The sequence below is a fragment of the Hemitrygon akajei genome, chromosome 3 (assembly GCF_048418815.1).
Source record: "Hemitrygon akajei chromosome 3, sHemAka1.3, whole genome shotgun sequence".
Lineage (NCBI taxonomy): Eukaryota > Metazoa > Chordata > Chondrichthyes > Myliobatiformes > Dasyatidae > Hemitrygon > Hemitrygon akajei.
The window spans coordinates 11,727,225-11,753,287 of NC_133126.1; positions in this window are offsets into that span (position 1 = coordinate 11,727,225).

A 26,063-nucleotide genomic window follows, 5' to 3' on the forward strand; every position below is an offset into this window, starting at 1 on the left:
CCAATAGCCTCTCCTGGGCAGGCCAACCTAGTAGGCCCAAGGTCCTTGTGGGGCCTTACCCAATCCGGAGAGTGAAAGGTAGAAATTCAAGATTCAAAATTGGTTAATTTTATTTCCAGTGCACAAGTGTAAAGGAGAATTGTTACTCCAGTTTAGTTACAACACAAAAAACTAAACAGTAAGAGAAAGAACACAATAAATATAAATACATGGATTAATTGTACATCCAAACAGTGACACGAGGCACAAGAGTGTCTGCAAATAAGGTGACTGACAGGAAACATTGGTGGTAGGATGTTTTAGTGGGTGGAGCTGTTGATCAGTCCTATTGCTTGGGAGAAGTAACTGTTTTTCAGTCTGGTGGTTCTGGCGTGGATGCTATGTAGTTTCCTTCCTGCTGGGAGTAGAACGAATAGTCTGAGCAAGATGGCTGGGATCCTTCATGATGTTGAAAATTCATAAAGGTTCCTTTTTCTGGCACCTTTCAGTATACATGTATACATGACTAGAAGAATGCAGGGTGTCTGAACCCAAGGATCTAATCATCAAAAATGGCAGGTTGGGGGGACAGGAAGAAGAAAGTGAGGAGGTAGAGAAGGAAATTGAGAGGAGGCGGAAGGGGAAATCGAGAGAAAGTGGAGGGGGGAAGTTGAGAGGAGGTAGAGATGGGTCCAAGGGGAAATGAAAAATGACCTGGAGGAAGGGAAAACATAGAAGAGGAATGGAGGCTAGCAGAAAAAGGAGAATGAGGAAGATTGGAAATATGTAGGGTGAGGAGGAGGTGAGGAAAGGAGAGAGCAGAGGGAGGAGGCTGAGAAGAGGGAGCAATTAAAGAGGAAAAAGGTGAAGTGAGGGAGAGAAGAATGTGGAGGGGGAAGATTACAAGGAGGAGGGGCTGATATAGTGGAGAAGGAGAAGGACAGAGAATGAGTTGAAAAGTGAGGGGAGAGCAAGGAAAAGAAGAAAGAAGTAGTAAAATTTGGAAAAAGGGAAGGGGAAGGAGAAGAAATGAGACGGTGAGGAGGAGGTAGAGAACAAGGGGAGGAAGGTAGAAGGGAAAGAGAAGTATAATGGACTGGGTGGAGATGGGCACAATAATTACTTTTGCCTCTCCAGCTGCTTGTTGGGGCCGAATCGACTTCGGACTGTCCTCTTTTCCACAGATGCTGCCTGGCCTGCTGAGTTCCTCCAGCATTTTGTGTGTGTTGTTTGGCTTTCCAGCATCTGCAGATTTTCTCTTGTTTCCTCCAGCATCATGTTTGTTGCTCTAGGTTCCAGCGACCCCAGCCTCTTAGAATCAGAATCAGGTTTAATATCACTGGCATATATCATAAACCTGTTGTTTTACAGCAGCAGTATATTGCAATACAGAGTAATAAAAATTATAAATTACAATAAGAACTATAAACATATAATAAATTAAATAAGCTGTGCAAAAAGAGAGGGAAATATAACACAAGCTCAGACATTTCTCCACTGGCAACTGACCCTCACTGAAACAGTCACATAAACATCAGTGTGCTCCCAGTGGTGCACAGCCATTCAGATCAGGTGAAACACAGGTGCCTTTAATTCTTCTTCTAAAGCCTATCACCCAAACTTGGGCATAGGCCGCTCACCACTGTGCTCTGTCCTGGGCCAGTCTTTCCAGATGTCCCAGGGGTAGCCCATCTTTGAAGATCCTTCCTCCCCCACAGATGAGGTCTTTGGACCTACTATTGCCATTACTCTAGCTCCGGTTTTTTAACAGGATGAGGCAATTGCCCAAGTGTCCTCCTTTTGCAGCCGGCCTTGAAACCATCCACAGTAGAGATTGGTGCCTTTAATGGCTGCCTAAACTGTGTGTTGGTATGCCCAACTCTTATCGATGGCCTACTTCACTGAAACAAGACACATAGCTGATGAAAGGTCTTGGCTTGAAGCACTGACTTTTCATCTCCCTCCATTGATGTTGCCTAACCTGCTAAGTTCCTCCAGATTTTTGTGTGTGTTGCTCACTGAGACAGGAGCAGGAGATTGCTCCTGCAGGCATCATCTTCAGCATGACACCATTACAACTCGGAGCATTCCAGAGTTTGGATTTGAATTTCAGCACCCTCGGTAAGGGGACTCTAGATTCTTCCCACAGTCCAGCAAAGTACTGGTTAGTAGGTTAATTGGTGATTCTAAATTGTCCTGTGATTCAGCTAATGTTAAATCAGTGGTTTGCTGCTGTGACGCACTCAACCAGCTGATCTGTCTCGGTCCTGTACCCGATTTACTGTATGTTCATTCATAACCTTAGATCTCCTATGGGGGGGGGGGGGGGGGGTTCATTGCACTATTTCAGCCTCTAAAACAAACCTAAATAAATGTACATACATATTCCTGTTTTTTCTGTAAGCTGGCAGGTTGTCAAGGCTTTACAAGCTTTATCGAAGTTGTTTGTCAATCTTTTCTACTCTCCTCATTGGCATATGTTCTGTAGAGGGCACTCTAACAAGATTTAAACAGGAGAAACGGAGTTCAGATTTAAGCTAACATTTTTTTTTCCACATTTCATCATGTTTCTTCATCATATTTTCTTATCTTCTTCCTTTCTCTCTTTATAATTTCCTGCTCTCTGTGGGTCTGCTGAAGGCCATTATGAAATGCAGATGGCTGCGACCCATAAACACAGGGTTTCTGCAGATGCTGGAAATCCAGAGCAATACACACGAAATGCTGGAGGATCTCAGCAGGTCAAGCAGCACCTACGGAAATGGCCGAGACCCTTCATCAGGGCCCTGCTGTGCTGAAGGTTTGCAGCCTTATCACTTACGCACATCGCAGTAATGCACAAGTCAAGCCTACAGACCCCTTACTTAATGGTATTGGTCCATGGCATTTAAAAAGATTGGGAACCCCTGCACTAATGGTGCACAGTACTCCAAATACTTTACACAGCTGCAAAATAACTTTACAAGTGTTATATTTTGTACCTTGACTGATATAGCCAGTATACTGTATACCTTCTTCAAAACTCCATGAAAGCTTTCAGAGAGCTCTGACCTTTCATCCTAAGATTACTCTGCCTAATATCATTATTTCTACATGTCTTCCCATTTATTGCATACTTTCCTCCTTCACTCGACCTCCCAAATGTATCAACGCATGTTTGTATGGACTAAAGCCCATCTGCCATTCTCCAGCCTAATTTCCAATTCATCTATATCCTGACCCTAACCATAAACCTAATCCTTTGACCACCTTCCTCACTATCCACAATTCCACCTGTTTTCTTGTTAGCTGCAAACTTACTGATCACACAATCAGCATTTTCTTCTGGATCATATATTTATCACAAACAAGGGAGATTGGAGGAACACCTTATGGAACACCTCTGGTCAAAGATCTCCAGTCAGAGAAATGCCTTCAATGAGTGGTGTTCATCACTTGCATAATATGGAACCAACTCTGCAATGGTTCCTGAGACATGGGAGTGCTTGATACTGCTGTGAATGAAACTCATGAAGTTATAGAAGACAGAAACTGCTCCTTCTTTTCATCTTGACCTTGCTAACCATTTAACATCCATGTGTATCATTCCCCATTTATAATGACATTTGGTCCATAGCCTTCTATGTCAATACTCACCTCAATAATTGATAAATGTTGTGAGAGTTTCTCCCTCTCTCAAAGTTTACATAATCCAACCCTCAACCAGTCTCTAGGTGAAGATACTTCCTCATATTCCCTCTAAGCCCTTTACTCTTTATCTTAAACCTATGACCTCTAGTTATAGACACCTCTACTGCAGGAAAAATAGTTACTATTTGACATGCTCCTTATTATTTAGTGCACTTCTATTAGGTGCCCCCTCAGTCTTCCCAGCTTGAAGGAAAACAAACCTACCATACACCAGCCTCTCCACAAAACTGAGATACTCCATCCAGATTAATCTCCCTTTGAAACCTCTCCAGAGCAATCAAGCCCTATTGTAGGCGTAGCTTCACCAGAAGTAATCATTGGCAAGGACAATCTCTGTGTTTATAAGGACAATTGATGGAAGAAATATTTACAATGCAATTGCTTTACTTGCAGATATATTAAGTCACAGATAATTTCATTCAGTTTATGTCTTATTCTTACACGTATGTATGGCGCACATATAGAAGTCCACACACACACACCAATGTATATTATATAATATTATATAATATAACTTTTATATATTGTACATGTATGTATATATGCTGCACGCACATACATAAAGAACATTGAATAGCATAAATGCCTGGAATGTTTCTACAGATATGAGTTTCAATCCCACCACAGCAGATAGGGATTGAATTGTTTGTGATCAAATACAGTAAATTCTGAATTTTAACATCAATAATACTGAAAATGATCATTTCTGAATTATTTAGAAGTATATTTGCTTGTTCATTATGTGCCATGTCATATGACATGGGTGATCATGGTCTTTCCATGACCATGATTGTTCTGGGCAAATTTTTTTGCAGAAGTGGTTTGCCATTGCCTTCAGCTGGGCAGTGTCTTTACAAGACGGCTGACCCCAACCATTATTTATAGAGATTGTCTGCCTGGCATCAGTGGTCACATAACCAGGACTTATGCTAAGCAGGTGCTACACCTTGCCTAAGGATGTCCTGCAGGTTAGTGGAGGGAAGGAGTACCTTACACCTCCTTTGGTGGCGATGAACTCAGCCCTACCAAGCCATTGAGAAATACATCTGATCCATTAACATTTTTTGAGTAAGGGCTCTGGTAAGAGATGTGACCACCAGATAAGAATTTACGCTATCTTCCTCCTTCCCTGAAAAAGCCTAGAAATCACTCATTTTAAGGGCATTTTAGGGTGTGCACAAATGCTGGTTTTAACAATGACAACCGCGTTGAATAAATGAATGAGAATAGGTCAGACTATAAGCCAGATCTGCTTTACCGAGTTAAATTTCAATTTGGTCTTTCATATCTATTCATATCAAGTTTGGCTTTGTGGTTCTTGTTAGTCTTCAGAAATATTAGATATTTATGCTTTTAGAAGGTAATTCTTACAGAAGTCTTTATGAAATGCTACAAAAGTTAAATTCAATAGAAATCTAAACAAACTCAAATCAATAATGTTCAAATGTTGGGTAGCATGACAGCATTGTGGTTAGCACAGCACTTTACAGCACCAAAAATCCAGGTTCAATTCCTGACGCTGTCTGTAAGGAGTCTGTATGTTCTCCCCATGTCTGCCTAGGTTTCCACCCACACTTTAAAGGGGTGTGGGTTAGTAGGTTAATTGGTCACATGGGTGTACTTGGGTGGTTTGAGCTCGTTGGGCTGGAAAGGTCTATTACCGTGCTGTATCCTTAAATGTAAAGTTGAAAAAATGTGTGCATTATCTCAAAGTTAAAAGTATATTCATTATTAAAGTATGTATAAGTTATACAACCTTTAGACTTGTCTCCTTATAGGCAGCCATAAAACAAGAACCCGAAAGAACCCGTTGAAAAAAGGACTAACAAGCACCGAAAGCAGGGGGGGAGAGAGAGAGAGAGAGAGAAAACACAAATCGTAGAAACAATAAAAGCAAGCTACAACATTCAGAATGAAAGTGCGTCCGTAGACACGAAGCCCGGAGCTGCCAGGGCAGAATCACAGCCTCAGCCTCAGTGCTGCAGACAGTGGAGTGAAAGTCGCTGGGTACTGGCTAACACCACACATCTCTGACCAGCACATCCCACGACCAAACTAGACTGGTCAATAGTCAGCTTTTTTTAAAAAGCTGCACGCAGCATTCGTAAAGCTGAATAAATGTAAATATAAATTCTGTATTGTTCATATTTATTGCAGCATAAAATTTTAATAGTGCAGAAAATGATATTTTTTCAAGTAAGCCTTCAAAGCTAATTTCTCAGTGCTAGTCAGTTAGAATGATAAATCTGAAGCCCTGCAATAGCACAACGTACCAAGCATCTGAAATTCATTTCATGAAACTCAAAGAAACAGATTTTGGAGGCAGGGAAGAACATGCTAATGTTAATAGATAGCTTGTTTAGTGCTAATAACTAGGAATGCATTTCTAGGTAACTGTTTTTTTTAAGACCTTGATAAAAGCATCTCTACGATTCAGTATGTTGCCTGATGCAAGTTAGTTCAGCTGCTAAAGCTGCTCAGCAAATGCAAGAAGTGTTCTTCAAATTTTCCATTTTAAATCATCAAAAACAAACAGTGTAGAACCAGTCTCCAGGGGGTGATAAATACACATTACCTAATTGCTCTCACTTAGGGTGGCTTTTAGAGTCCTGCTTTCGGGGCTGTGTATCATGGAGCGGCTCCCTGTGGTGCAAATGGAAAAAAAAGCTACTTCTTTACCAGCTTTTAAAGCCTTGCTGTGATTTTTTTTAGTGAAAACAGATGCTGGTGTCTTCTTCTTCTGCAGTGCCATAACTGTTAAACTGTATGTAAGTGAATCCAGAGTCTGCACAACCAGTCTCGAGAAAGCCAATGGCTTGCTCAATTTAGCGGAAAGGTGTGAAGAGCCATGTAAAAATATTTTGCAAGGAAAATGAAAAGTTCTGGCCGTATGTTAAACGAAGGAGATGGAGGTGATGTATCCCATTATGTGTCGCTCCTCACTGGATTGCAAGCGTATCTTAAGTCCCAACTTGTGTAAAGAGCCAGACTTTATGGGCTCTGAAGTTTAAAATATTTAATACTACTCACTAAATGTTCAACACACACGCAACTTTTCAAGATAATTACGCAGAAACGAAGTACAGTACATTGTGAGAGCATTGAGAAAGCTGTCTTTATCTCGGAATGTTTCGCTAATATCAGGGCTATCAAAGTTCATAAAATCAAAATGTCATGTTTCATTTTGAACTGTGTTCTTTCATCTTAGAGATACAGCTCAGTAACAGGCCTTTCCAGCCCAACTAACTCATGCGGCCTGATTACAACCATAGGACAAATTAAATAACCAACAGGTACGCCTTTGGACTGTGGGAGGAAACCGGAGCACTGGGAGGAAACCCATGCAGCAAGAGGAAAAACATACAAGCTCCTCACAGGCAGTGCCAGGAATTGAGCCCAGGTCTCGGCATTGTAAAAGCATTAGTCTAACTGCTATACTAAGATGCTGCCCCATGGTTTAAATTTAGAATTACGCTTTCATAGTACTGTGCAAAAGTCTGAAGCATATATCTATAGCTAGGGTGCCTAAGACCTTTGCACAGTGCTGCATTTGTCAATGTGGAGAGAGAGTCTGTAAATCCGGCAGAAGCAAAGGATGTTGGAAATGGTGAGAGTGGAGCACTGCAGGTGGGGTATGAGAGAAGGAGCACTGAGGGGGTGGAGGGTACATACACCATATATAGCTAGGGTGCCTAAGACTTTTGCACAGTATTGCAGTCATTTTATTCATTGCACTGTACTGCTGCTGTAAAAAACAAATTTCATGACATATGTGAGTGATGATAAGCCTGATTCTGGTATGGGTCTCTGTTGCGGACCGAGAGTGGGAAGGGGGCAGGGAGAGGGGGAATCATGATTGGGAAAAGGGGAAGGGAGAAAGGAGGGAACGGTAAGTACCAGAGAGACATTCAGTAATGAGCAATAAACCAGTTGTTTGGAATCAGATGACCTTGCCCGGTGTCTCAGGGCTGGGTGCACATCTGCACTTGTGTCATACCCACCACCAACCCCACCCCCCCACTCCTTCTCTGCCACCTGTCCCACAGCGCTCCACCCTCACCATTCCCAAAACCCTTTGCTCCCACCAGATTTACAGACTCTCTCTCCGATCCACCGTAACAAATGCAGTACCGTGCAAAAGCTCGGGCACCCTAGCTATATATATGTGCCTAAGACTTTTGAACAGGACTGTAAAGCTGTTCACAATTCGGCTCATCGGGTCAATACTCTCACAGTAGACCAATCCTTCCCTCTTCTGCTCTTTGTCTTGCTAATAATACACTCTCAAGGACCCATGCAATTCTGAGCAAGTGGAGATTATTCCACCATTGTCCCCAGACGTAGTTAGCGAAGAGAGTTAGAAGAATCAAAATGAGGAGTGGCCCACTGATGCTTTCTTGTTGCCATACTAACAGGTCCTGTTAAGTTTCTGATCAATGGTGACTCCCAATGATGTCGATAGCAATGTGCTAGAGTGCTAGATAACAATTGTACCCTTAAAAACCATGACAAGCTGGTTATATTATTTTTCAGAGGACAGTATTTGTATGGGCATACTGGTTAGTGTGACGCAATGACTGTTTGAACTTCAGAGTTCAATTTTGGAGCTGTCAATAAGGAGTTTACTCATTCTCCCCATGACGACATGGGTTTCCTCCGGGTGCTCCAGTTTCGTTTGACAGTCCAAAGATGTACCGGATGATGTAAATTGTCCTGCGATTAGGCTAGCGTTAAACAGTTGGGTTGCTGCACAGTGCACCTCATTGGCTGTAGGGTCCTGTCCACACAGTGTCTCTAAATAAATAAATTACTTGATGCAGGGTCTTTCACGGCTGAATTTTTGGACACTCTGGCACCGACTATCACTATTGATTTTCTATCTTGCAAATGACCTGTGAAATTTTATGGACTGAATCCTGAGGAAAACTGGACTGAATTGTTTTCAGTTGCTGCCAGAGTGTGGTGTGAGACCTACTGACTTCATCTGCTGGTTGAAAGCAATAACTCATCATGCGGCAACATTGTGACTGACAAAAACACTGGCTCCGGAACATCAAGGGCCACAGAACAGGGATTATGTCTGGGGTGAATTTTGAGCCGGCTTGCTTTGTTCCTTGGGCAAAATCAGGAATTGGACCTTCACACAAATCAGTTAATAGAAAAAATCTGTTTCTAGGAAGTTATGAATTTTATAAGTTGCGGCAGAATTAAACTGACATTAATGTAATGTTGCAGCTTTATAAAACTGTAGGTGGGCCACATCAGGAGTATTCCTACAGTTCTGGTCACCCCATTATGGGAAGGATATCGTGGCTTTGGAGAGAATGCAGATGAGTTTACCGGGATGCTGCCTGAATTAGAGGGCATATGCTATATATGTAGTACACAGCCTCAGAGTAGAGGGACGTCCATTTAGCATGGAGATGAGGAAGAACTTCTTTAACCAGAAGATGGTAAGTGAGTGGAATTTGGTGCCACAGAGAGCTGTGGAAGCCAAGTCATTGGGTATATTTGAAGCAGAGGTTGAAAGAGTCTTGGTTAGTCAAGAAGGGATATGGAGAGAAGGCAGGAGAGCGGGGCTGGGAGGGAAATAGATCAGCCTAGTTGAAATGATGGAGCAGACTTGATGGGCCAAATGGCCTAATTCTGCTCCTATATCTTCTGGTCTTATGTTCTTATTACAAGAGGTTGAATAAACGGGTTGTTTTCTCTGGAGTGGTCGAGTTTGAGGAGAGGTTTAAAAGGTTATGATAGGCATTGATAAAGTAAACAGACAGTATCCTTTTCCCAAGGATGTAATGTCTAATAACAGAGGGAATGCATTTAAGGTTCAAAGGAAATATGATGAGCAAGTTTTTTCCACTTGGGTGGCTGCCTGGAATGCACTGCCTGGGGTGGTGGTAGCAGCAGACACATCAGAGAATTTTAGGAGATGTTTAAATATGCTCATAAATAGGAGAAAAATGGAAGGATGTAGGCATTGTGTAGGTAAAGGGGATTGGTTTAGTTGGCCATTTGATTACTCATTTAATTGTTTGGCTCAGTATTATGGGCTGAAGGGTCTGTTCATGTGCTGTACTGTTCTATGTTCTACATTTGATGTCTATCTAGCTACAGTGACAGTAGTGAAGAGATGTTCCTCGTTTATTTGCCGACAGTCATCGACACTGCTTCCCGCTAAACTGCGACAATGTCAAAATGAAATCAACACAACATTGTTTCATTGATTGTTATATCAATTCCTTGCTCAGCTGTAATACCATCATACCACAGAGGCTGAGTAGGTAGCAATCTTACTTGATTCCGAGAGTTTGAAGATCAAATCTACTCCAGAATATCTAGGACAAAAAGTGAACTTGGCAATCTGCAACATGAGTGCTACACCATCAGAGTTGCTCAGTTTTAACGGAGGTATTAAAACTGCACAACTTGCCCACTTGAGTCAGTGTAAAGAACTATTAGTTGCTATCCTGAAGGAAAGAAAGGGAGTTATCCAAATATCTCAGAACCACATTACTGATGTGGGAAATTGTTATGTGTAAATTGACTGACATGTTCCTGAAGTTACAAGCGTCACTACCTTCCAAAATATGTTAGAGTCATGAAGAGTCAGAGAGTCACACATGGTAAACAAGACTTTTGGCTATCATATATAGGTCTACTCAAATGTAATTCTATAATAATCCACCAACAAGCATTTCTTCCATAATCTTCTATGTTGCTGATTCAAGTGCACATTTTATGAAGAACTTTGAGATATTCTTCTGAAAGGGATATAAGTGACTTATTATCATCGTTATGTGCCGTGTTGACAGTTCATGGCAAGCTTTTCTGCAGAAGTGGTTTGCCATTGCTTTCTTCCGGGCAGTGTCTTTACAAGATGGGTGACCCAAGCCATTATCAATACTCATCAGAAATTGTCTGCCTAGCGTCAGTGGTCACATAACCAAGACTTGTGATATGCGCCAGCTGCTCATACAACCACCCACCACTTGCTCCCATGGCCCCATGGCCTCACGTGACGTTGATTGGGGTTGGGGAGGGGGGGATGAAAAGCAGGTACTAATCTTTGCCCAGGGGTGACTTTCAGCTAGCAGAGCAGCTGTAAGGAGCACCTTTCACTTCCTTTGGTAGAGGTATATCTCTGCCCCACCACCTAATGAGTGATCATGTAAATAATAATCTTTAGGGTCAGAAAGTCATAGAATCCAATACCGATACAGGCCCTTCGGCCCAACTCATCCATGCTGTCCACTGTGCACAGCTAAGCTACTTTCATTTTCCTGCGTTTGATGCAAATCCCTCTATGTTTTTCCTATTCATGTAGTCATCCAATTGCCCTTTACCTTTATTTAAAAGTATTTCCCCTGTACTCCTCACTCCTTCCTTTTGATTTAGCTCTCCCTTTTTAATGCAGTTCTCATTCAGAGACTGAATCAAAGAATCACAAAGCTCCATTAGACCGCTGAGCCCAACAGGGCTATCTTGGAATAATAGCAGGAATCGTCAGAGCAAAATAAATTGTCCTTTTGATATTTTGACAAGTTTACCCTCATTCTTTGATTGCTGTTATGCCTTTTGAGGGAAGCTTTAATAATTGCTGTTCAACCACTTTCCTTACTTCATTTTCGATCAAGTTAAATTTTCCGCCTATTAAACGTAGTTCCATTCAGCAAATAATATTACCTATTACTAATATGATGTGGTCAAATAGGTAGCTTTACTGTAAATCAAACGCACAGTTTAACATTACTGAAATCTAGCATTAAAAATTTTTATTATAGACAAGAATCATGAAGATAAATTTTGGCTCTGCCTTCTTGCTATTTAATTGGTCTGAAATTGATTATACTAACTGATTTGTCATGGGAGATTGATCATGCGATCCAGCTGTTTTAAGCAGGGTAAAAAAAAAAATCAGTAATTCTGCAAATGATTGCAGTCACTGAACAATCACATTAAGTGGCGATCACACCCGAATGCTTTCTCCGGCATTAAAGGTGGAACTCATTCCCCATCCAGCTATTCACCCAATACGCATTATCATAATGGCAAACAATTTTAGTCTCCATGGGTCAGAGGTGAAGGGGACGTCGTGAATGGAACCACTCTATTCCTGACACCTGCAACATTCCTTTACCTTTAACCTCCAAAGGCAACTGTGACTTCCTGTCTTCATGTCTTGAATGGTGATAGTTGAGTATGATTAAGTGGTTTCTACATTGCATGCAGGAACACAGTAAGCTAATTAAAGTAGAGGGTCAATAGCCGAAGGCTTTCTCCCCCTTTAATGAGAGTTTTATTTTTCATTTAAGATTATTCTATGAAATTTTGTTCATCTGGTTCGGAAGTACATATTTGCAGCTGATCTTACTTCTAACCACTTACAATTAAAATAACATTCATCAGACTAAATAGTGTGTTACAATTTATTTGGTTATTTTCAATATAATATGTTGATGGTGTTTTTGACATCTAAATCCTCTCAATACTTTTGAAATCATCCTCTCCTGATTTCTGAAAGCTTTCCAAAATCATCATTATTAATCTGTGATAAGACACTTGTATATTTTATGGGAGGATTTTACAATGAACTTTACTTAGGTAGATGAGATACAACATTATCTGATTTCCTATTCAATGAAATTTATCACCTCCATCTCAACATCAATTGTATGTTCAAAGCCACAATTTAATAATGATAAGGATTTTTAAAAAAGAATCACTGAAGAAAGCACTTAAAAAAAGTCAGAATCAGGTTTAATATTACCAGCACATGTCATGAAATTTGTTGGTATGCGGCAGCAGTACATTGCAGTACTTAATAATAAAAACTGTGAATTATAGTAAGAAGTGTGCAGATATATACATATATAGTTGAAATTAAATAAGTAGTGCAAAAGGGATAGTAAGGTAGTGTTCATTGGTTCAATGTCCATACAGAAATCAAATGGCAGATGGGAAGAAGCTGTTCCTGAATTGTTGAGTGTGTGCCTTCAAGCTTCTGTACCTCCTTCCTGGTGATAGCAATGAGAATAGGGCATGTCCTGGATGATAGGGATCCTTAATGATGGGTGCCACTGCTTTGAGACTTTGCTGTCTGAAGATACCCTGGATACCACAGAGGCTAGTGCTCACGATGGAGCTGACTGAGTTCATAACTTCCTATACCCTATTTCTATCCGGTGCAGTGATACACCCAACCCCCCCCCCCACCCCACCCCACCCCATACCAGATGGTGATGCAGCCAGTTGGAATACTCCCTATTTATTTATATAAATTTAGGCAAAAGATTTAACATTAGTAAGCTTCTCATTAAATACAGTTTTCTGTAAAATACGGAGCTACTTGTTTAGAATTTACAATTATTTTGTTTCACTTTGAGTTATTAGATTTCACACACGCTATACAGAAAAGCGTTTGCATTTATCTCACTTGTATTTAGTCTGCACAGTAGCCCTTTGAGTATCTGGAGTGGGTAGGTTAGTGTGGGTCGTTAGATTTCATTTTAATTACAACAATTTGGAATGGGATAAGCAATACTAATGATAGCTCCTCATACTTCTTTCTTCCATTAAAAGTTTTTAAAAAAAGTGCTTTGGATTCAGTGCAAGTGATGGTTATATAAGGGAAGAAGCTCACTGTCTATTCAAACTGATCTACAAAGAAATTCAGCTCTTGTCTGATTCTTTAAGTAGATAACCATTGACTTACATTCCCCTTATACTTGTTGACCCCTGCTAGCTTCCAGTTAAGGCATACCACAATTCTACAAATAATATCTTTGTTTTCAAATTCCTTCATGATCTCACTTCTCTGCATTTCTGTTCCCGCCAGTTCTGACTTAAAATCATTGCGTAGCTTAAGAGCACCACCATGGACAGCCATGCATTCAGCTCACAGAGCTGACCCTAATTCTCTCCACACTGCTAACTGTTCCTCCCTATTTAATCTGCATTTTAAACGTATTTCCTCAGCCAATATTGAAAGTAAATTTATTATCAAATTTCAAAGCACAAGTATGCAGTCACAGCCCTAAGATTCACCTTCCCACAGACGGCCATGAAACAAAGAAACACCACGGAACCCGCTCAAAAGAAACATCAAACAGCCAATGCACAAAAAAAACCGAAGAAATCGCGCAATCAGCAAAAAACGAGGGGAAAACACAGAATATAAAACATCAAACCACAGAGTCACTTGTCTAGGAATGTTCAGTTTAGTTCAGTTCAATTGAATTTAACGATTCATTCGTTTACTGCACTCTGCAGGTCCAGTCCACCCAGATGGAAATCGCACAAAATAGGATAACCAGAAACCAGAATCACATATAACGTGAACAATGGAGCCCAATACACAAACTGTGCCGATTAAACCTTGCCTGCGCTCAAGACTCTGGGAGCAACATCGAGCAAGAGGCATGCATTAGTCACTTGAGATTTGTTGGCCTTCTGGTACAGTATTAACAGGGAAACAAAGAAACACAACAGACCGGGCCAGTTTCACTGAATTAACCTAATGTGGCAATGCACTATGTTTTGTTCAATTATGTTTCTGTGAGGGGATACTGAGGCATACAGTCAGAAAGAAATACTGAGGATCTCTCAGGAAGTTTCATGTATCCACATTTGTATTAGTGACCTCCTAAGGCATCTCAGATTAGTAATTTGGCCCTCATTGCAGAGAAGCACATAATTTCCAATGAGTTACTAAAAAGTTCAGGCAAATTTTATCGGAACTGGCTTTGGCATTTTGAATATCTTTTATTGATTTGGTTTCAGGATGTGGCCACTAACAAAACTTACTTTGTTGTCCATCCCTATTGTTGCTGTAAGTCAAATATATTGGTGTGTGTCACCGTCTGGAACCTGTCCTCTTTGCATTATTACCATTGAGGAAGAGGTACAGGAGCTCAAATGCTTCCTCCCCTCTGCCATCAGATTTCTGAATGATCCTTGGCCCCATGATTACTAGCTCATTATTCATCTTCTGCACTATTTATTATGTTTTGTAATTATAGTAATTTTTATATCTTGCACTGTACGACTGCCACAAAACAACAAATTTCATGACATATGTCAGTGATAATAAACCTGATTCTGATTCATTTCGGGCAGACTCAGTAAAGATGTCAGATTTCTCTCCCAGGAGAATATTAGATATTTTTATAACAATTTAGCAGTTTCATGGTTACTATTACTGATTTTTTTTCATTTAATTCATTATTAGAATTTAAGTTCCTCAGCTGCCTTTTTGGTATTTGAATTCTTCCTTTGGATTCAAGTTCTAGATGCTAACTTCATAACAAAGGCACTGTACTACTTAGTGACATTTAATAAACTCAAGTGCTGCGTGTGTCCACTCCTTGGTGGGTCAAGAAAAGCAACGTGCTTGGGATTCCTGCCAGTGGCTCACTCCCATCCCCACAACAAGGGCTTCCACAGAATTAACTTCTCAAATTAAGCTTTCACTTTCTTACACAAATTATTAATAAACCATGCAGTATATCTTCCATCATTCTTTTTTGACCTGGAATATTTGCTGGTGATATTTATCCCCCATAATCTGGTAGTACCCACCTAGTTTTCCTCCCCATCTTTTTCTTAGCCACTTTTCTTCATACTTGTAAGTGATAGTTATGATTCGAGGAAATGCCATTCAATAGCTTCCTCTTGGTTTTCATTACCGTCAGTCATGCAAGTCCGGAGTAGAGACTCAGGAATATGGTCACACTCAGATGTAGAAGGATTCTTCATTGCTGAGATGAAGAATCCTTTAAATCTTTTAATCAAAGTGCATATATGTCACCATTTGCAACACTGACATTTATTTTCTTGCAGCCTTTCACAGCAGATACAAAGAAGAACAAAGGAATCAATGAAAGACCGTACCATACAGAGATGGACAACAACAACCAATGCGCACAAAGAAGAACAATAAACTGCAAATGCAAGAAGAAAGATTAAAAAGATAGAAATAATAAATAAATAACCATTAAATATCAAGAACATGAGATAAAAAGTCCTTGAAAATGAGTCTATAGCTTGTGGGAACAATTCACCATCATAGGTTGTGAAGGCTGGGGTGAGTGAAGCTGAGTGAATTTACCTCCTCTGGTTCAGGACCCTAATGGTTGAGGGGTAATAGCTGTTCCTGAATCTGCAGGTGTGAGTCTTGAGGCTCCTGTACCTTCTTCCTGATGGTAGCAGCAAGTAGAGAGCGTGGTCTGTGATGCACCATCAATAACTCACGCTGAGACTTAGGAAACGAGATATCGGCTTTTATTGACTGGAAGAATAAACAACACTACATCCTGGGGAAAATGAGGGAGAGCAGCAGCCCACAGTCGCCTTTATACAGGGGTCTGTGGGAGGAGCCACAGGAGCAGTCAGCAGGAGTCTGTGGGAGGAGCCACAGGAGCAGTCAGACAGGTATATCTAGTTCACCACAGTCTGGGTGGTGGGGATCTCTGATGATGGATGCTGCTTTCCTGCGACAGCGTTTCACTTAGATGTGCTCAATGATTGGGAGGGCTTTACTGTGATGGACTCTACTTGACTCTATACTGCTGGACAGTATGTGAAACAAGCTTTTCACTCTGCTCGGTACATGTGACAATATGCTACACAATTCAATTCTAATACCAATTCCATTCCAGAGACTGTAGCACAAACTCAGCAAAGACACACCAGTACTGAGCAAAGGGCTTCTGCATGTGTTGGAATGCTGACTTTCTGATGTTGAGGAGACAGGGTAGCGTAGCGGTTAGCACAATCGCTTCACAACACCAGTGATCATAACTCGGGGTTCAATACCCACCGCTGTCCATAATTCCCCCTGTGATCATATGCCTTTCCTCCAGGTGCCTCAGTTCAGTTCCACATTCCAAAGACTTAGATAACAGTTAGAATTAGCGAGTTGCTGGCATATTCAGATTCAGATTCACATTGGTACCAGAATAGTGTCGACACTTCTAACTGTGCTGGTCATTGACACAAACCAACACATTTCACTGTATGTTTCCACTAATAAAAGTAATCTTATCTCTTAATCTTCTTCTGAAATACCAGTCTTTCTCTCATTTTAACACAAAAGATCAAGTAATGTTACTTCCATTGCAATGGGCCAAATGGTCTAATTCTGCTCCTATATTTTATGGTCTTATTGGTGTGAACCTCACTGGTTTGGGCAACAGTCCTCCCTCCAAGTTCAAACTAAATTTATTATCTAAGTACGGTACATATATGTTACTATATATTACCACGAAATTCATTTTCTTGTAGGCATTCACAGTCAATACAAATGAACACATTGGAATCAATGAAAGACTGCACAAAGGTGGACAAGCAACCAATATGCAAAACTCAACAAATTGAACAAGAATTAAGAAAGAAAAAAATAAAGAAAATAATAACAAATAAATAGTGAGTAGTGAGGACATGAGTTGTAGAGTCCTTGAAAGCGAGTCCAAATTGACAGCTGAATTTCAAACATCTGAACCTTGAGTAAATATCAAAAATCACTGCAGGGATTACAGAAAGAAGATTAGGGAATGGAAATGGAGATTAACTGTGTTGATCATTCAGAAACTTTGCAAAGCAATCAAGTTCCTTAAATTCCTTGGCATTATCATTTCAGAGGATCTGTCATGGGACCAGCATGTAAGTGCCATTACAAACAAGGCACTTCTACTTTCTTAGAAGTTTGCACAGATTTGGCAAGTCATCTAAAACTTTGACAAACTTCTATAGTTACATAGTGAAGAGTATCCTGACTGTTTGAATCACAGCCTGATATTGGATCGCCAATACTCTGGAATAGAAAATCCTTCAAAAAGTATTAGAAACAGCCCAATGCATCACAAGAAAAACCCTCCCCACTACTGAGCACATCTACAAGGAGCCCCACCATAAGAAAGCAGTATCCATCATGAAGGACCTCAACCATACAGTCCACGCTCTCTTCTTGCTGCTGCTATAGGGGAAGAGGTACAGGGGCCTTAGGTCCAACACCAACAGTTTCAGGAGCAGTTATTACACTTCAGTCGTCAGGCTCCTGAACCATCTTGGATAACTTCACTCACTTCAACACTGAACTGATTCCACAGCCTATGTATTCACTTGCAAGGACTCTAAAGCTCATGTTCTCAGTATTACTATTTTTTTGTATTTGCTCAGTATGTCTTTTTTTCGCATTGGTTGTTTATTAATCTTTGTGTGTTTGTGTGCAGTTTTTCATTGATCGATTGTACTTCTTTGCTCTATTGTGAATGTCTGCAAGAAAATGAATCTCAGAGTAGTATATGGTGATCTATATGTACATTGATAATAAATTTACTTTAAATTTTGATCATTGAGAGTGCCTACTGGCCTACTTGTGTATCTTTCTATGGTTCTATGAACCCTCAAGTCACTCCTCACAATTCACAGCCTTGACAAAACAGTCCAAATGATAATCATTTGTCTATATTGTAAAAATTGCCAGATAAGGGTCCATACTCTCAAGTTCAAGTTTTTTGTCATTCAACCATACATGCGTATACCACCAAATGCAACATCGTTCCTCCAGAGCAAGGTGTACAACATTGTACATATATCTCACACACTTAACACATAAAGTAATATTACCACACATAAATTAACAAATAATATGATGCATATACGATAGAAGTTAAAAGTAATCAATATAACCAATACAAGCGCTTCATACGTGATGAGACCTGGGTAGTGGCAGAGAGTTTCATGTTTCATAGTTTCATGTCCTGGGGGTAGAAACTGTTTCTCATCCTAACAGGACATTTATTTTATCAAGATACAGCGTGGAATAGGCCCTTCTGGACTTTCAAGCCCCACTGCCCAGCAATCCTAGCCTAATCAATGCCAATTAACTTAACAACCACTATGTCTTTGGACTAGGGGAGGACACCAGAGAATCCAGAGGAAACCCACGCATTCATGGGGAGCACGTACAATCTCCTTACAGGCAGTGCAGGAATTGAACCCTGGTCATCTGCGCTGTAAAGTGTTGTGCTAACCACTGCGCTACCATAACGCCCTAGTTCTAAAGTTCTTACTCTAATGCTATGGTACCTCCTGCTGGATGGTCAAAGATATTGCTGGATAGATGGGACGGATCATTGATATTAAGGCACTGTGTATGCAGCGTTCCTAATAAATATCTTTAAACCAGGAATTCCGAACTTGGGGTCCATGGACTCTTCAGTTAATGGCAAGGGACCATGGCATAAAAAAGTACACTCCTCTTTCACTTAGGCTTTGCCTATGCATCAGTTGCAATCTTTGTGGCTCTCCCCTTGAAGCTTTCTTTAATGAAGAAGTGAACAGAGTAACATAATGCTGACCCTCACTAGTGATCCGCATACATGTGAAACTACTTCAGTAACTGCCTTCTCATTCCTAAAATAACCACTAACTAATTTACACTAGGCCGAGCACATATAGCTCCCACTGCCTTGGAATGCATTTCAGTCAGCATCAGTATGTAGTAATGATACCGCACTATAATCTGCCTCATTGAATTTCAGGCATGCACAGAACATGCTGATGCTACTACACAGCATGTCTATGGACGGATCATAAATTTGTAGACAAACATTTTTCTGTGGCACTTTTTCAGAGATGTTTTGGACATGAAGACGCACAATGCCCATCAGATTTCCGGTTCTCCTGATGAGGTAACTTCTCTACCACAAAGTATGGTGAGATTTGACAATAACTATTAGAGGTTGTTTTCAGAAATGTTTCAGATTTCAGGTTTTTTTGGATTTTGGAATATATAATGGTGACATATCCATCACTGAGAGTGTTGTGACCACCTCTATCACAGTTTGCTTTCCTGCTGCCTCCTCCCTTTCCAAGTTACCAGGCTGCAGCGAGCGGTCCACACAGTGGAGAAGATCATTGGCTGTCAGCTACCGACATTAAAAGACCTGTTCATAGGCAGAGCGAGGAAAGGAGCTTGAAAAATTACAGTAGACTCCACCCCACCCCCAAAAGTCACCTATTTACCAAATTACTATCAGGGAGACCCTGCAAGTTCACCACCACCAGGACTCCAAAGCTTCTTTCCTGTAGCTATCCAGCTTCGCAACAAATCACACTCCCTTAACTGTTCCTGCACAACATCCATTAAATGGTCTTTCCTGCTCTCCTCGTCCTGTTGATACTTACTGAGTCTGTCCATATGCTCACTTTTATTTAAGTTCGATTATTGAAGTTTGTGCATGTGACCATTCTGCTAATTGTTGATTGGTCATGACTGTTTGCACTGTAGTCTTGTAAATTGTTGGTTGCTATTGTGTTGTCTGATTTTGGTATTGTCCTGCATTTTATGTTTGGCATGAAACGACAATCAATTCTGGTATGTTTCACATACTGACAATAAAGTGATTCTGATTCTGATTCCGAGATAGCTTGGGATCACCGTCATTTCCAACTGAATTTATGTACTATCGGTAAACAGTCTTTGTCTTATCACACATTAATGGTAATATTATTACATAGCATTAATGTAATGAAAATATAATGTGTGCAGGGTAACAGAGGCAGCAGATAACATTGGGAGAGCACTTGAATCAGCTGTTGAACAACAGCAAACAATGGCAGCCTTTCAGTCTCCACCTATGATGTCATGTTTCGATTAAATGTTTACAGTACACTGTATTTGTATTTTACTTTCTTCAGGTTTTATGTAAGTTATAAAAACAACCAGCATTACAGATTTGATCTGGTATTGGATTTTCATCAACAATATACCTGGCAAACTTAACAATTAATTTCACTGCTTGCTTCGGGCTCAGCAGATGCTTTAAAAATTTAATGGCGTGCCTTTTCTTAAATTTCTGCAACCGGCCTGCCGAGTGTTCGCAATTGCCTTCGACTTTCAGTTCGTCGTGTTGGATCTTCGCTTCTTTCATGATCAGCATGCTGTAAAGAGGCGTATGTTGACTCCGATGCTGACAAATCCACTCTTTCATTACACAATCAAGATCTTCATTTTTGCTTTATGCAGTGTTTTTCTGATTTTCTTTAACTTCTGTTTATTACATTTGTGAGGTCACTTCTCAGAACTGTCCGTGGTGTGCAGAGACCTGTGCATCACCTAAAAACCTTCCAGTGCCTTTGGAATATTCCATTTGTGATGTTTGGTCAGCGCTCAAAAAGGATTCGGATTTCAGAGGTTTTAAGATTTTGGATTGTTGGATAAGGGGTATTCAAACCGTATACAATGTTCTTTCGAAAAGTTATAATTTTGTCTGTAGTATTATCTTTTAAAAACTGAGCTAAGACATGTCCATTTCTAATAACAATCTGGAAAGTATAAACATTACTGAGGCTCCGCTGGAATTAATAAGAACCTCAGCCTGTCCAAGCAAGCTTGTCAACTATTCTTCCTTCCATCGCTGTTGGCTATTTTGTACACTGTATCGGTAGCTACACTGCAAAATTAATTACATGGAGGTAATTTATATTTTTACACCTTGAGGTCCAGCAATGTTCTAGACAAATAAAGTCTTCCTCTCCCCTTCTGAGCCACCTCATGGCAAATTTTGCACAATGCTGTGTATATATATACATAAATAGTACTAAGAATGTGAGTTGTTGAATACTTAGAAAGTGAGTCTGTTAGTTTTGGAATCACAAATAACAGATAGCTTGTTAGAATGTGGGTGCCGTGGTAGTGTAGTGGTTAGCGCAACATTATTGAAGCCTGGGGCATTTTGGAGTTCGGAGTTTAATTCTACCACCATCCGTAAGGAGCTTGTATGTTCTCCCTGTGAACGCATGTGTTTCATCGCAGTGCACCAGTTTCCTCCCACATTCCAAAGATGTACTGGTTAGGCTAATTAGGCCAGGTAGGTTACTGGCCAGGTCAGCTCATTGGGTTGGAAGAACCTGTTCTGTGCCGTGTCTCTAAATTTAAAAAATGAATAAATAAGCGTTCAGCGTTGAGTTCGCCCATTTTAATCTCATATCCAGCTATAATTTCTCACAAGTGCACCCCAAGATCTAGCTATTTTGGTTTTATTTTGTCCCATTTGTGGTGCAAAATAAGATCATTTGCATCATAACACAAATACCTTTGAACAGTAAGCTCCAAAAGTCTCACCTTTGGCAAGTCCAAAGTCAGTATATACTGGTAAAGTAATGGGCACACCTTCATGTTGCCTGCAAGCCCTCAGAGGCAGATTTCAATCTTTCAGCACAAAGATTTGATTTCCATTTCGAATGCCCATTATTTCATTGTTGAGTCTCATGAATGAAAGCTGAACCTTGAAGTAGGCACATACATGTTCGTACTTAATACAAGATCCTTCAAATCACAGCAATTGAAAATACTTGTCCAAAAATGATATACATCAATGCACTCTTAACAGGAATTTTGTCTTATGGAAATTAACCTGGGGGGATAGTAGAGGAAAGATTAATTGACTTAGTTCTAAGCAAGCTTCACAATTGTCAAAGAAAATGATGAGTGAAAATGATATCTAAAACAGTGCATTGTTTTCAAAGATCGAATCTTCCTTGCTGTTTCTGTACTAATGGTCTTAGGGCATTGAAAGACAAAATTAAATTTATCAGGGTGTAAGCTTGGAAAATGTCAATTCATGATAAAGAAATAAAACTATTTTATTGTCAAGCAATAAATGCATTTACATGCTATTTTTTAATAAAATTTACTGAATGCCACCTGCATAACAAGTGCTTCCATGGAAGGCAGCTTCTAAAATTAGTCTCCTTCCATTTACATACACAAATATTAATAAACCAGCCACTTGAAAATGTATTTGTCTCTGGGAAAATAATGAATATCTGCACTTGAACATGAACTTTGATCATCACAGAAACACTCGCAGAATAATAAAAGAGTGTGATTTTTTTTGGGTAGCAAAGCGTCTTGAGTTTGAGATGTAAAGTGGGTGGTGGGGGGATTGTTGGGGGAGGTGCATTCATAATAAAATTACAGAGTAACTGTGAGTGTCCTTTTATGGGCACTGCTTAAATAGCATGGTTAAACAACTAATTGAATTCTTATTAGCAAAGCCTGTTTATGATACTCTATGGATAGTATCGCTAAATGCTGTGTATCTGCCTAGCACTGTGAGAATCACATAGCATCAGAGAAGACAAGCCATGTTATTTCATCTGTGTGCCCTTCATTGGAACTGATAGTTGAAAATTTGAAAAAGCTTGTTCATACAGTCCAGAAAATTCAACCGAAAAACTAGAAATGACAAGGGAGGAGAATCATCAGACTCATTGTCCACCAAGGGCACAGGACTGGATAGAAATTTGCAAGATTTAACAAAATTTAATGGGCTTGACTTTGAGCTGGTTGCACTTTTTAGTTACAAGGCGATATCAAGCAGTAGGTTGTTTAGGATTAAGATGGGAGATATTTCTTCACTCAAAGTATGGCAACACCTTGGGAATTCTCCACCGGAGATGGCTGAGGGCAGATTCTATCTCCCCACCGTCAGATTTCCTAACAGACAAAGAACTAACACATGAACACTTCGTCGATATTTTTGTTCTCAACTGTATTACTTATTTAAGTTATACAGTGCTCTGCAAAAGTCTTAGGCACATATATACAGTTAGACTGCAAGACTGTAGTAACTTTATGTATTGCACTGTACTGCTGCTGTTTAAAAAACAATTTTCATGACATATGTGAGTGATGATAAACCTGATTCTGATACAGGTCTCTATAGTGGACTGGGGGTGGGAAGGGAGCAGGGAGAGGGGAATCATGGTTGGGAAAAGGGGAAGAGAGAGGGGAAGGCATGGGAAGCATCAGAGAGACATTCTGTAATGATCAAGAAACCAATTGTTTCGAATCAAATTACCTTACCTGGTATCTCAGGGCTGGGTGTGCCTGCACCCATGCCATCCCTTCACACCTGGAACTCCTTCTCTGCCACCTGTCCCAAACCTCTCCCATGGCACTCCACCCTCACCATTCCTAATATCCTTTGCTCCTGTCAGATTTACAAACTCGCTCTCCACTCCATGTTGACAAATATAGTACTGTGCTGTATTGTGCACCCTTGTTCTCCCTCCCTCTCTCTCTCTCTCTCTCTCTCTCTCTCTCTCTCTCGCTCTCGTATATATTTCTTATTGGAATTAATCATATGTTTTAAGTATTGCACTGTAATGCTACTGCTGCAAGGCAACAAATTTCACGACTTATGGTTAATGATATTAAACGTGATTCTGATTCTGGTTCATTCAAAACAGAGATCAATAGATTTCTGGTCAATAAAGGAAATTGGGAAAGGTTTTGGAAAATAGTGGTGAATTCAAATACCAGCTGCAAATGGCAGAACAGACTCAAAGTTCTGTCTAGCCTTCTCCTGTATCTTTGCTTTATGTTCTTCTGTTACCAATTGGAAGGTGGCGTTCTGTATCTGACCCCAACGGGAATCGATAATTTAAGCAGTAGAATCTAATCATGGGAGGCTTTGATGAAGTTACAGCCCCTTTAAGGATGGCTGATGAGACTGACCTCACCCAATGGAAAGAGAATGCAGTACTGGCATCACAGGATCATAACCTGCATGTTTGTACAGCAGGCATCTGTGCCTCATTTAAAATGACAAGGACCTGTCTGTTGCTGGAGCTTCGCAGTAAATCACAGATCATGATTTTCATTGTGACTCCATCTCCTTCCTGGCAGGTGCCTCATCCATCTCTAATCCCAGCTGCATTAAGATCCAGATCATGGACCCCCCCCCTTTCCACTTTATCGACTTACCCCTTTCACTGGGGGGGGGGAGCTTAAATTACCCCTACTTATTTGGTTTTCTGTTGAATTTATCGGTTTGTTGAACTCTTCCGTGTTTTTGCCCAGATTTATATCTGTGTAACATTCTTCTTTAAACTGAACACACAGTCAATAAAGTGGTCTGCAATTGCACAATAACACACTATTCGTTTATTTTATTGGGCTTATTACATTTTAATGAAATAAATTAAAACTGATTAACAACTGCCTGATTTCTTTCCAAAATGGCTCATTCCATAAGTTATTCAAAGTATATTTTTTTAATTTTTACAAAACTATTGGTAAGTAATGATGTCATTAAACTTGTATTAATTATAGAAAGCTTCTCTCAGGAACTCATTAATTGTAGTCTAATTTGCATAATGATGCATATTAATGAAGTCTTAATGAATCATGTTTTCCCCAACTCTTTTTATTCGAGCTTTGAAATGAATTAAACAAATGAGTTAAAAGCATTCCTAAATTAACATTTTTTTCGCCACAACCAACTCAGCATAATCATTTATATGAAGTAATGTATTTCTGAAATGAAATATAGCACATGTATTCCTTTGTTAATTGTAGTTAAATGCAAACATTTTATCTTGTTTTACAAAGTGGGGAACAATTAATGGTCTCATAATTTCTAAAAAGCTCCCTTTATGTGTACATTTTAAGGGCACAGAATATTGTACTCAGATCCTGGGATTTTTTGTTGCTCTGTACAATCTTCAAGCGAGTATTAGGGCCCCTCCCATTGGTTGTCATTCCGTACCGAAGCTCCGCGTAGTGAGGGACAGCTATATAAGAAGTATGAATACAAACGTCTGTATTACATATTTTATTTTCATGTACAATTAATGGGATTCAGGAAGGCTTTCAAATATTTCCTCTGTAATATCAGATTATTCTGTCTAAGAAGCGAGGTGGACGAACCCATGTGAAAATCCTTATAGAAAACCACGCTAGGACATGATTTTGGGTCAAGCAGCCCCTTCAGGAGTTGGTGTAAAGTCACAGGATCACTATCTGTGACAGAAAATGAACACTTCAAAAAGAAAAGCGGACAGGATCTCTAAGCAATTCTGTGGTAATGAGTTCAAAGGGGTGTGTGCATTATTTGGCTTCAAAGCACGACTGCACATATTCCATTACTACACTTGGGTTCAACCAAGATAGCCCCTGATATGCTAATGCCCATCGTAAATGCTTTTTTTTTGCCTAACCAATGCCATTTTGCGTGTGCTGGATATGCTGAGCAGTGTAAACATATTACAGCTCCCAAGATAATATACAGCTCTCAATGAGTTACAATGAAATACTTCAATTTATCAGTTCTGTTGATGTCATAAATCACAGATATGAAGTTCAGGTAGTTTATGAACATCTGCAGAACTCCAAGATTAAATTATCAACCTCAACTTACCGTTAGCCTTCTGTTTTGCTATATAGTTTATATGTCTATTAGAACCTTTGTTGCTTACACAGGAGCGCTAGGATGGATGGAGGGTTTTACTGTCGAATGGCTTCACAATAAGCATTACAATGACATAAAGGATAAAGCACTTTGGAACTAGTGAAATGCAACGTTTCAGATCCTGAGGAG